The following is a 12016-nucleotide window of genomic DNA, read 5'->3' on the forward strand; positions in this document are numbered from 1 at the left end:
CCCACACTTTTTGCCCAAACAAACTTGAGAGTACAGGCCAATCTCAGTTCACATTCAACATTCCTCTCTGTACTCTGCTGCCAAAACAGCTGCCAGCCCTTCACTTGTCCTCTGTATTTTACAGGCAGGAGTCAGACACAGGTCCACTGTGCCCCTCTAACTGCAAGAAACAAATTTCAAGTAGTCTGAGTAGTTCCATCAAAGGACCCTCTCACCCAGCTTGAGGTAAGAGAAAGGAAGGCAAGCACCTGTAGTAAGAATCACAGCATACTAGCATCTGTCTCCAAATAAATCCTCCTCAATAATTCTTACTTACTTTTTTCTTTGGGTGCATGGTCCAGGAATTGAACCCAGTCTCCTGCATGAAAGGTGAGCATTCTACCACTGAACCATCCATGCACCCCTTACTTGACCTTTTATAACTTGCTGTATGTTGAATTATCTACCTGATTTTGTCTAAATCCTTTGAAATTTCTAGAGGTAGTCTGTGCTGGTGTGAAACTATTACATACGCAAGAAAAGCTGTGTTTTAATCCTGATCCAATTTTGTGGAGCCATATTGTTTATGGTGGGAAAGTAATTGGATTGTTTCCATGGAGATATGACACACCCATTTGTGGGTGTGGCTTTTGATTAGATAGAGATGTGACTCTACCCATTCAAGGTGTGTCTTGCTGAGTTTACTAGAATCCTTTAAAAGAGGTAACATTTTGGAGAAACATCTGCAGATGCTTGGAGAACAGTTGCTTCAGAGCTGACAGAGACACGGATGTTTGGAGATGCTTGGAGTGTCAACAGAGAGAGCAGCTGCCTAGACGTGGGCAAAGCCCAGCAGTCATTGCCATGTGCCTTCCCATGAGATGCTAAACAAGCCAGAACCCAGAGTTGTGTCCCGGAGAGGCTAAGTGAAGGCCCACAGACACTTAGAGAGGAAACCTCTGGAATCAGAAACTGGAAGCAGCAGAACCAGGAACAAGAACAGCACACACCAGCCACATGCCTTCCCATGTGACAGACATCAGCCTTTCTTGAGTCTTTTCCTAGATGCCTTAGTTTGGACATTTTTCTGACCTTAGAACTGTAAACGTGTAACGTAATAAATTCCCATCTCAGAATTCACTTTAGTGAGGTTTTGATTGTTGGTTTGGCTTTTGTTTTTTTGTAGTATCTTGGTGCTGCAGTTAAAACAGCAGTATTCTCAATCAGAGGTGATTTTTTTTGGCAAGTCTGGAGACATTTTTGGTTTTCAAAACTGGGAAGGTATTATTGGCATCTAGTGAATGGAATTCAGGGATGCTGCTAAACATCCTGCAATATACAAGATTCCACTGCCACCCCCAAAACAAAGAATTATCTGGCCCAAAATATCAATAGTACTAAGACTGAGAAACCCTGAGTTAAAACTTCCAATTTAATGATATGTAACAAGTAGAGAATCTAACCTTGGCAGTCACTGAGAGAATGCCTCAGAACTACATTGCATTTTCTTCTTTTTTCCTACAAATGTTTACCTGCATATGTAGAAGTCACATTTTAATATGTTACTAGAGTCAAAAACATCATTTCTTTAGGCCTAAGAGTCACCCCCAAGAGAACCTCTTTTGTTGCTCAGATGTAGCCTCTCTCTCCAACCAATACAACAAGCAACTCACTACTCTCCCCCTGTCTACATGGGACATGACTCCCAGAGGTGTGGACCTTCCTGGCAACATGGGACAGAAATCCTAGAATGAGCTGAGACTCAGAATCAAGGGATTGAGAAAACCTTCTCGACCAAAAGGGGGAAGAGAGAAATGAGACAAAATAAAGTGTCAATGGCTGAGAGATTCCAAACAGAATTGAGAGATTATCCTGGAGGTTATTCTTACGCATTAAATAGATATTACCTTGTTAGTCAAGATGTAATGGAGAGACTGAAGGGAACTGCCTGAAAATGTAGAGCTGTGTTCCAATAGCCATGTTTCTTAAAAATGATTGTATAATGATATAGCTTTCACAATGTAACTGTGTGATTGTGAAAACCTTGTGTCTGATGCTCCTTTTATCTACCTTATCAACAAATGTGTAAAACATATGGAATAAAAATAAATAATGGGAACAACAGTTAAAATAAATTTAATAGATTGAAAAAAAAACTTCATTTCAGATAGCTGTTTGATCAAGATGAGAAGTGACTGATATAGTTCAAGCCTATGTATTTCTGAGACTCTTTTTGGAGTGAGGCCATGCTAGGAAAATCATTACTTGAGGTAGGATTTTTTTGGTGGTTGTTATTTCTTTGCAGGATGACTTTTAAAGCCCCAAGGAAAAAGCATTCTACCTAACTCATCTAAGCAGAGACTTTATGAATCTCAAAATTAGAGTCATTAATTAAATCACTGTAGAAGGAATATATATTCCTTCTGCAACCCCAGACCATGGCCTAGGTGCCAGGGACAACCTCAGCTTGTCCAGTATTGCTGGAATGAGATGAGGTCAGGAACTAGCCATTTCACAGCTCATTCCTTCATTATTCGTCAAGAACACAAATGGACTTCTTCCCTCCTGTGCCTGTTTGAAACTGTTTTGAGTACCCCAAAGAAGCCATGTTCTTTAATTCTGATTTAGTATTGCTGCGTGGGAACTTTATGATTAAGTTGTTTCCCTGGAGATGTGACCCACCCTACTGTGGGTGGTACCTTTCGATTAGGTGGTTACCATGGAGATGGAAACTTATTAAGTGGGGTTGCTTACTAGAGTCCTTTAAGAGGGAACCATTTTGGGAAAAGTTTCAGAGCCAATACAAAGAGAGACGTCTGGAGATGGAGAAAGAAAATGCCTCTGGGGAAGCTGTTTGAAATGAGAAGCCAGGAGAGAGAGCTAGCAGAGGTTGTCATGTGCCTTCCCAGCTGACAGAGAAACCCCAGACATCATCGGCCCTTTCCTGGGTCAAGGTATCTTTTTCTGGATGCCCTAGTTTGGTTGTAACTTAATAAATTCCCTTTATAAAAGCCAACCCATTTCTGGTATATTGTACTCTGGCAGCATGAACAGCCAAACTCCCCCCCCCCCCCCATTACATTAATTTGACTAAATTTAGCTCTTCCCGATGTAGCAGGATGTTGAGCCCTTCTCTTGTGCTATCAATAAGGAAACTCATTCTTCAGGTGTCCTCCTTTCCCTTATTGATTTCACCTCTGACCATGGCTATTTGACTACTAGGATATGTATTAGCTTTTGTTCAGTCAAGGCTGCCATTATCTTTTTTAATGCAATGTTAATAATGAACTGGAGCCACAGTAGCCAGCAAGAATCAAAAGGACACATTCCCATCCCCACCAATTCTATCATTTATAAAAGTAAAATAGATACAACACATTCAGCATTTATGAATATATGAATTAAAATAAGAACATTGAACTAGGAATAAGAAAAAACTGCATTTAAGTATGTGACTCTGTTAAATCCCCATTAGTGAAATAGGAAAATAATTCCTAAATGAATTGGTATACATAAAAGTGTTCTGTGAGCTATTTACTACAATTTATTCACTCTCCTAGTCTACTTCCGGAGGCTAAAGACATCTCTAGAAATGTTTTGCTGCCATATCGGGGCTTTTATTCCTAGGGATTAGGCCCCATATGGAAACCTCTTTTGGTAGAAGCTGCTAAATATTTGCCCATTTATTTCTAAATGAAAACCAAGAACCACCAAACGCTTGGTGTTCTTTTTAAGACATTTTGAATCTTGTGAGTTACAGTAAATACAAGCATACCGCCTCCCAGAAGAGAAGTATGTTCGTACTGCCCACTTGTAGAATAAACATAATAGCAGATAAGGATGGACAAATATATGCAGTCTTGTGCAGGAACAATACTGCACAAGGACGAGGAGCTTATACCTACTCCGTCTCCCTCAGAGCAGTAAAATACTATCAATTTCAATCAAATTTAACTAAGTAATTTTCTCTTTCTTGAAGAGCCCAACCTCTACTGGAAGAAAGAAAGGACTAAAACCCCAATAAAATTAAAATATTTTCATAAAGAAAAGCAACTCACCATTAGAGAGTGATATTGCTGGTTCTTCTGAGGAATGCAGTGGAAATCTGTCTGTACAACATTCCCCAGGACCATTGTGCCAGTGTGCAAGAATGCATGTTCTTCATAAACAGAGAAATAATACTAGCTGCAAAGAGGAGAAACTGTTCCATGGTGTACAAATCCCACGCCAACATCTAAAATAATGGCAAATACTGTTCTGATTTTAGGAACCAAAAGTAACCTTTGTGCTATTTATTGAACACATTTTTCTTGAGCAACTATTATGGGCCAAACATATAATCATGGGGGATATAATCATGATCCCTGCTCTGAAAAAATCTTCATCTTACATATCTCTGGAATATAGTGTTTTTAGAATAGAACAAAAGTTAACATAATGTTGATTTCAGATTTTAACTTACACAGCCACTGGTGCCAGTCAGGAGCTAGAACAATTGATAGTAACTCTCATCTTTGCCAAGTCCACATTTTTGGCCTAATAATCGGAATTGAATGTCGGACAATAACATGAGCCAGTGTGATCTTCTGATATAAGACTATGTTGTTTCAGATTCTTGATTAACTTTTAGAATCAGCTAGATTTTTTTTTCCACAATCAGAACCTTTATTGTTTTTAAAAAAAAAAAAAAGATAAGTATATATATCACTCTCCCTTCTTCTGTCTCCCTATTTCCATGTAGGGAAAGAAGAAAGTGCCCAGAGATTCAGTGAGGTTCTGACATTCACAAAACCACAGGCCTTCTGCTGTCCCTTTAGCTAGAAATCCAGGCAGGAGGGTCTTGCCATTTTGTATTACCCCATCTCTTCCTTAGAGGATGCGGACCTACATCCTACCATTTGACCAGCCAGGATCCTTCTTGGGCTCTCTCCGTTAGGATCACACCTTCTGTAGCAAACTGACAGCAAATATTTACAAATTGCAACCTAACTACAACATTATTTTTAGCAAACATTTACACCTGCCTCCTTTTTTCTACTAAAGACAAGGGTATATTTATCTGCAGTAGTATTTAGTGTTTTCCCAATCCCCAACTCGTTAGCAGAGAGGCTCTGAACCATGAAGGCTCACACTCCTATTTTAGGGTTTCATAGTAAGAAATAAATCAGTCTGTATACAGAAGGGAGAAGTGTTATAGTTATCATGGTTATTAAGTATATTGCCCCAAAAACACTTATTGAAAAAAGAAAAAGCCCATCATTTAACCAGTGTTCCTTTTTAATAAGGTTTTGCTATTTGTTTCTTCTTGTTGGCTTTCTATGTATTATTTCATTCACCTAGAAAACTTCTTACTTGTCCACACACTAAAATAATGCTTACGTTATTGAGCATCATGTGGCAGGTACTAAGCTAAGGGCTGGAGACATAGCAGTGAACGCAGACATGATTCCTGCCTTGTAGTAAGCACAGTCTAATTATGCCCATGGCATAGCTGACCCCCACTTATGGTTCAATAAGCCCAATTTCAGCCTAAGTGTCCCTTAAGAGTCACTTTATCTAGGAAGCCTTCTGTGATCTTGTCTTGGTTTAAGACAAGACCTTGGCATCTTGTCTGTAAGTCTGACATGAGACCCCCACCTCCCAAAGCTAGACCCCTAAAGGGCAACATCATCGGTGGAAAAACAAGAACAAAATCTGACCTACGGAAGGAAATGGTAAGGGCACCTGACTGTTTTAGCTGACACTTAAGTCTGGATGGAGCAGAAAAAAAGTAAAGGAAAAACTTTCCTCTGAGAATTTCTAAACAAGTCTGCAAGCATATTGTGTGGGACCAGAATTCAACTACCTGTGTGACCCAGAAATCTCTAAGTTGAAAACTAGGAAGTGGTCATTTTAGTGCCCCAGGTACCTGGCAATAGCAAATGTGAATCCTTTTTGGAAATCTTACAGGTAAGTTTCCAAGAAACATGACTTCATAATAAAATATCACTAAAAACACAAGGAAATAAGGAACCTCAGAATAATAGTTGTGATAATTGCAAATATTCTAATTATCAGATACAGAATATTTTAAAATGTGGTTAAAATTTTTAAAGGAATAAGAGGAAATAAAGCTAATGAATGAACAAAAGACTATCAAAATTAACCAGTCAACCCCAATATATCCCAGAATAATTTGGGCAGAAAATAAAAAAGGATTTGTAAAGTCCCTTTGAGAGACTGGGGAAAACCGCAGAAATACTAAACTTCCCCACCTGAGGAATTCCTAATATTCTTACAAGCATTAGGGTCTACCTTTTTTTTTTTATTGTGAGGAACAACATATATATGTAAAAAAGCAATAAATTTCAAAGCATACCACAATAATTAGTTATAGAACAGATTTCAGAGTTTGGTGTGGGTTACAGTTCCCAATTTTAGATTTTTCCTTCTGACTGCTCCAAGACATTGGAGACTAAAAGAAATATCAACATAATAATTCAGAAGTCATACTCATTTGTTAAATCCTATCTTCTCTGTTATAACTCTACCTTAAATTGATTTTTTATTGATATATGTTATATAGTCACATACCAGTAGTTCACAATATCATCGTATATTGCTTTTATCATCACAATGGGCTTTTTTTCCTTTTTGTGAAAAATAACATATATACAAAAACAATAAATTTCAAAGCACATTGCAATAATTAGCTGTAGAATAGATTTCATACTTTGATATGGGTTACAATTCCACAATTTTAGGTTTTTATTTCAAGCTGCTCTAAAGACATTGGAGCAAAGAAAGGAAAAAAAAAGATGATGAATGCACAGCTCTATGATGATACTGTGAACCACTGATTATACACTTTGATGATTACATGGTATGTGAATATATAATATATATCAATAAAATTGCATTTAAGAAAAAGTCATAAAGTCTGCTACCTGGGAGATGGGAGAATAGGGAATTGCAGATCTCACTCCTTTCCCTAAAGGAGATAATGGATAGGCAGAAATTGTCTGAAACAACTGTTCTAGGGCTACAGAAACCAGGGGAGTACTGCACAGCATCCAGGGAAGAGCAGGACTAAGACACTCAGAAACTGCAGTATAAAACTGTGACTAACTCACATGGCCAAGGCTTCTGGTGCCCACCTCCCACCCTCAAGGCAAGTAGTTTGGGGTTGGTCTGGACCCTGTCTGGTGGGCTGCTGCAGTCTGAGAGGGCCATGGAAATTCTTATTCTCAAGAACACAGAAGGACCTGCCCCAGTACAGATCCACCTATTGGCCAGTGTATTTAGACAGCTGGGACCCACTACTTTAGCCCATCCTGGGGAGGCAGCACACACGCCATTGTTTCAACCTGTGACAGGCAAAACCACTAGGAACATGTTCCCTTGGGGAGTGGAACTAAGGGCTTTTGGCATCTTTCCTGACCATCTCCCCAAGGCTGTTTAAAACTGGTCTGCACCAGCAGTGTGGGTCCCTGTCCCTGTTTTGACTGGGATATACTGATGGACCAAGAGTTAAAGGTTAACACAAACCCAATCAACAACAAAATCCTAGACAAGAAAGAGAAACTGACTTACAAAATAATCTCATCAAGATATTCAAATGCCCAATGTTTTTGTTTGCTAAAGCTTGCTGGAATGCAATATACCAGAAATGAATTGGATTTTTTTTTTTCTTTTTTGCATGGGCAGGCACCAGGGATCAAACCCGGGTCTCCGGCATGGCAGGCAAGAACTCTGCCTGCTGAGCCACTGTGGCCAGCCCTGGATTATATTTTGAAATGGGAATGTACTTAGTTGTAATTTTAGAGTTCTAAGGCCATAAAAATGTCCACACTAAGGCATCCAGGAAAAGATACACAGAAAGGCTGATGGATTCAGAACACCTCTGTCAGATGGGAAAGCATGGGGTTGGCATCTCCTGGGGTCTTTAGCTTCCCTGCTTCCTCAGGGGCATTTTCTTTTTGCATCTCCAAACATGGGTCTCATGTTGGCTCTGTGGCTTCTGAGGTTTCTCCAAAATGTTTCCCCTTTTAAAGGACTCCAGTAAACTAATGAAGACCCACCTAGAATGGTCAGAGTCACACCTCCATCTAATCAAAAGGCCACACCCACAATTGAGTAGGTCAGTCTGCATGGAACAAACTAATCAAATTTTCTATCCCACAATATTGAATGAGGATTAAAAGAAACATGGCTGCCCCCACAATATTGGATCAGGAAAAAGGACATGTCTTTTCTGGGGTAAATAATACAAAATGGCACACCCAGCTATAAGGAAAAATTACAAGCAATATTAAGAAACAGAATGGGGGCGGGCCGCGGTGGCTCAGCGGGCAAAGTGCTTGCCTGCTATGCCGGAGGACCTCGGTTCGATTCCCGGCCCCAGCCCATGTAACGAAAACGGAGAAACAAAATACAATAAAACAAGAAAATGTTTAAAAGATGTTTCCCTTTCTTCCTCTCTTCCTTCCTTCTATCCTTCCTTCCTTCTCTCTGTCTTTCAAAAAAAAAAAAAAAAAAAAAAAAAGAAACAGAATGGTATGTCCCAGTCAAAGTAACAAATCAGAAAGTCAGTGGAGATACAGAATTTGGAACAACTAATCAAAGATGTTCAAACAAATCTCCTAAACCAATTCAGGGAGATGATGAAAAAAACAGCTAAAAAGATAAAGATATTAAGAAGACACTGGATGAGCATAAGAGTGTTTTGGTTTGCTAAAGCTGCCACAATACAATATACCAAAAACGGGGTTGGCTTTTACAATGTGGATTTATGAATTTACAATTTATCATTCTCAGGCCATGAAAATGTCCAAGTTAAGGCATCAACAAGATGATACCTGGATTCTGAAGAAAGGTTTCCAGCATCTGAGACACCTCTGTCACATGGGAAGGTACATAGCTGGCACCTGCTGCTCCTCTGCTCCCAGGTTTCATTGCTTTCGGTGGTTCTGGTGGCTCCTTCTATAGGTCCTCTCTTAGCTCCTCCAGAGCTTTTCTCTCTAAGCTCTATGTGCCAGTTTGTAAGTGTTGTATATCCCAGAAAAGCCATGTCCTTTAATCTTGATTCAGTATTGTAGGGTAGAAGCCCTTTTGATCAGTTTACCTCCACAGAGATGTGGCACTCCCAATTGTGGGTGTGGCCTTTTGGTTAGATGGAGATGTGACTCCATCCATATCAGGGTGGGTCTTGATTAGTTTACTGGAGTTCCTTAAAAGAGGAAACATTTTAGAAAATCTTCGGAGCCCACACAACCAGAGACCTTCTGAAGTAGAGAAAGAATATGCCCCCAGGGAATTCTTACAAAATGAGAAGCTGGAAGAGAAAGCTAGCAGATGTCACCATTTGCCTTCCCAGTTGACAGAGGTGCCCAGAAGCCAAAGACCCCCTCAGACAACAGCCACGTGCCTTGCCAGCTAACAGAGGTGTACTGGACAGCATCAGCCTTTCTTGAGTGAAAATAACCTCTCATTGATGCCTTAATTAGGACATTTTCACAGCCTTAGTATTGTAAACTTGTAACTTAATAAATTCCCTTTTTAAAAACTGTTCTGTTTCTGTTATGTTGTATTCCAGCAGCTTAACAAACTAAGACACTTTCTCCTGGGGCTTTTCTCTACGCTCTCTCCAAACTATTTCGGGTGTTTCTCTCTGAGCTCTCTGGGCTTATTCTGCCTTTAATCCTCATAAAGGACTACAGTAAAAGATTAAAACCATCTCTTGAATTGGGTGGATTGTATCTCAATTGAAACAACCTAGCCAAAAGGTCCCACCCACCACAAGTGTATACCCCCAGGTGCATAGCCTTTTCTGGGGTACGTAACAGCTTCAACCAGCATGCAGAAAAACAACAGCAGTTATGGGAATGAAAGGCACACTAGATGAGTTTTAAAATATGCTACAGGCATGCAATTGCAAATTTTAAAAGGCAAAAGAAAGACTCAGCAACCTAGAAGACAAGACATCTGAAATCAAACAGACAGAAGAACAGGAAAGGATGGAAAAAATGAATAGGGTCTCAGGGAATTGAAATACAGGAAAAGCACATGAACACACATACCATGGGTGCCTCAGACAGAGAAGAGAAGGTAAAAAGGGGCAGAAAGAATATCTGAGAATACTGGCCAAAAATTTCCCAACTCTTATGAAAGACATAAATATACACACCCAGGAAGCACAATGTACTCTAAACAGAATAAATCTAATTTGACCACTTCTAAGACACATACTAATCAGATTATCAACCTCAAAAGATAGAGAATTCTGAAAGTAGCAAGAGAAAAGTGAACCATCACATACAAGAAAAGCTCAATAATACTAAATGCTGATTTCTCATCAGAAATTGTAGAGACAAAAAGGCAGTGGTGTAATATTTTTAAGATACCGAAAGAGAAAAGCTGACATCCAGGAATTTTGAAGAACAAATATGTTCTTCAAAAATGAGAGTTTAAAATATTCATAGATAAATAGAATCTGAGCAAGTTCATTAAGAAGAGACCTGCCCTATGAGAAACACAAAAAAAGGAGTGCTGCAGGCTAAAAAGAAAAGAAGGAGAGAAAAGAGAGTATAGAAATGAAGATTATCAATAAGGGCAATTAAAATGCAAAAAGAAGGATAAAAAGAAGATATATAAAGACTTATAAAAGCCAAAGGATGATATAGCTGAAGTAAATACTGCCATTACAGTAATAACATGGGATGTTACGGATTAAATTCCCCAATTAAAAGACACAGATTGGCAGACTGTCTTTTAACCCTGTTAAAAGACACAGATTGGCAGACTGGATTTAAAAAAATGTGATCCATTTTTATGCTGCTGATAAGAGACTCATATTAGACCCAAGGATACAAATAGTTTGAAAGTGAAAGGCTGGAAAAAGGTATTCCATGAACACAGTAACCAAAAAAGAGCTGGAGTAGCTATTCTAATAACAGACAAAATAGACTTTAAAGGATTTTATATGAAAGAAAGAAGGTCGCTATATATTAATAAATGGGCAGTACACCACAAAGAAGTAACAATCATAAATATTTATGCACCTAACCAATTGCCCCAAAATACATGAGGCAAACACTGGTAAAACTGAAGGAAGTAATGGATGTCTCTAAAATAATAGTTGGAGATATCCATACACCACTCTCATCAATAGGTAGAACATCTAAAAAAAGGATCAACAAGGAAACAGAAAACTTGAATACGACAAATAAACTAACCCTAACAGACATATACTAAACACTGCACTCTAAAACAGCAAGGTATACATTCAAGTGCTTATGTATCTTTATCAAGGATAGACCACATATTGGATTACAAAACAGGTCTCAATAAATTTTTAAAGATTGAAATTATAAAAGCACTTTCTCCGGTCACAATGGAATTAAGCTGGAAATCGATAACAGGTGAAGAACTAGAAATTTCACAAATATATACGGAGATTAAACAACACACTGTTGAACAATCAGTGGATCAAAGAAAAAATTACAAGAGAAATCAGTAAATGTCTCAAGACAAATGAAAATGAAGATCAACTTATCAAAACTTATGGGATGCAGTAAAGGCACTTCTGAGAGAGAAATTTATAGTCCTAAATGCCTACATTAAGAAAGAATAAAAGAGCTAAAATCAAAGACCTAGCTGCACACCTGGAGGAACTACAAAAAGAACAGCAGACTAATTCTAAAGCAAGAAGGAAAGAAATAACAAAGACCAGAGGAGGAATAAATGAAATAGAAAACAAAACAAAACAGAGAATCAACAAAGCTAAAAGTTGGTTCTTTGAAAAGATCGATAAAGTTGACAAACCCTTAGCTAAATTGACAAAGAAAAGAAGAGAGAATATGCCAATGAATGAAATCAGAAATGAGTGTGGAGACGTTACCATTGACCTCACAGAAAGACCCATGGGAGGTCTTCCAGGAAGATGGCGGAATAGGATAGACTGAGTTCAGCCCTGGTCGGTGGAAGGAGAAGGGAAGAAAAATGACTACAGTTCCAGGGTACGAGTGACCAGAGAGGGTCTTCTACACTATATAGGGAG

The 12016-nt window shown here is 38.8% G+C and overlaps 2 protein-coding genes across 10 annotated transcripts in view; one reads left to right on the plus strand and one right to left on the minus strand.

The window, feature by feature from the left end:
* FAM13B (family with sequence similarity 13 member B) overlaps positions 1–12016 on the minus strand; it is a 188235-nt gene that overhangs the window by 143779 nt on the left and 32440 nt on the right. The window lies entirely within an intron of this gene.
* The window catches only part of WNT8A (Wnt family member 8A), a 103238-nt gene that overhangs the window by 3501 nt on the left and 87721 nt on the right, over positions 1–12016 (plus strand). For 4 of the 7 annotated variants that reach the window (XM_077138567.1, XM_077138568.1, XM_077138571.1 and 1 more), the window contains exon 2: positions 125–225. The gene's annotated coding sequence lies outside the window, so the exon portion shown is untranslated. Of the gene's footprint in view, positions 1–124; positions 370–12016 lie in introns of all 7 variants that reach the window. The other 3 variants (XM_077138570.1, XM_077138569.1, XM_077138566.1) reach the window with 2 other exon arrangements.

Source organism: Tamandua tetradactyla, chromosome 20 (genome assembly GCF_023851605.1).
Source record: "Tamandua tetradactyla isolate mTamTet1 chromosome 20, mTamTet1.pri, whole genome shotgun sequence".
Lineage (NCBI taxonomy): Eukaryota > Metazoa > Chordata > Mammalia > Pilosa > Myrmecophagidae > Tamandua > Tamandua tetradactyla.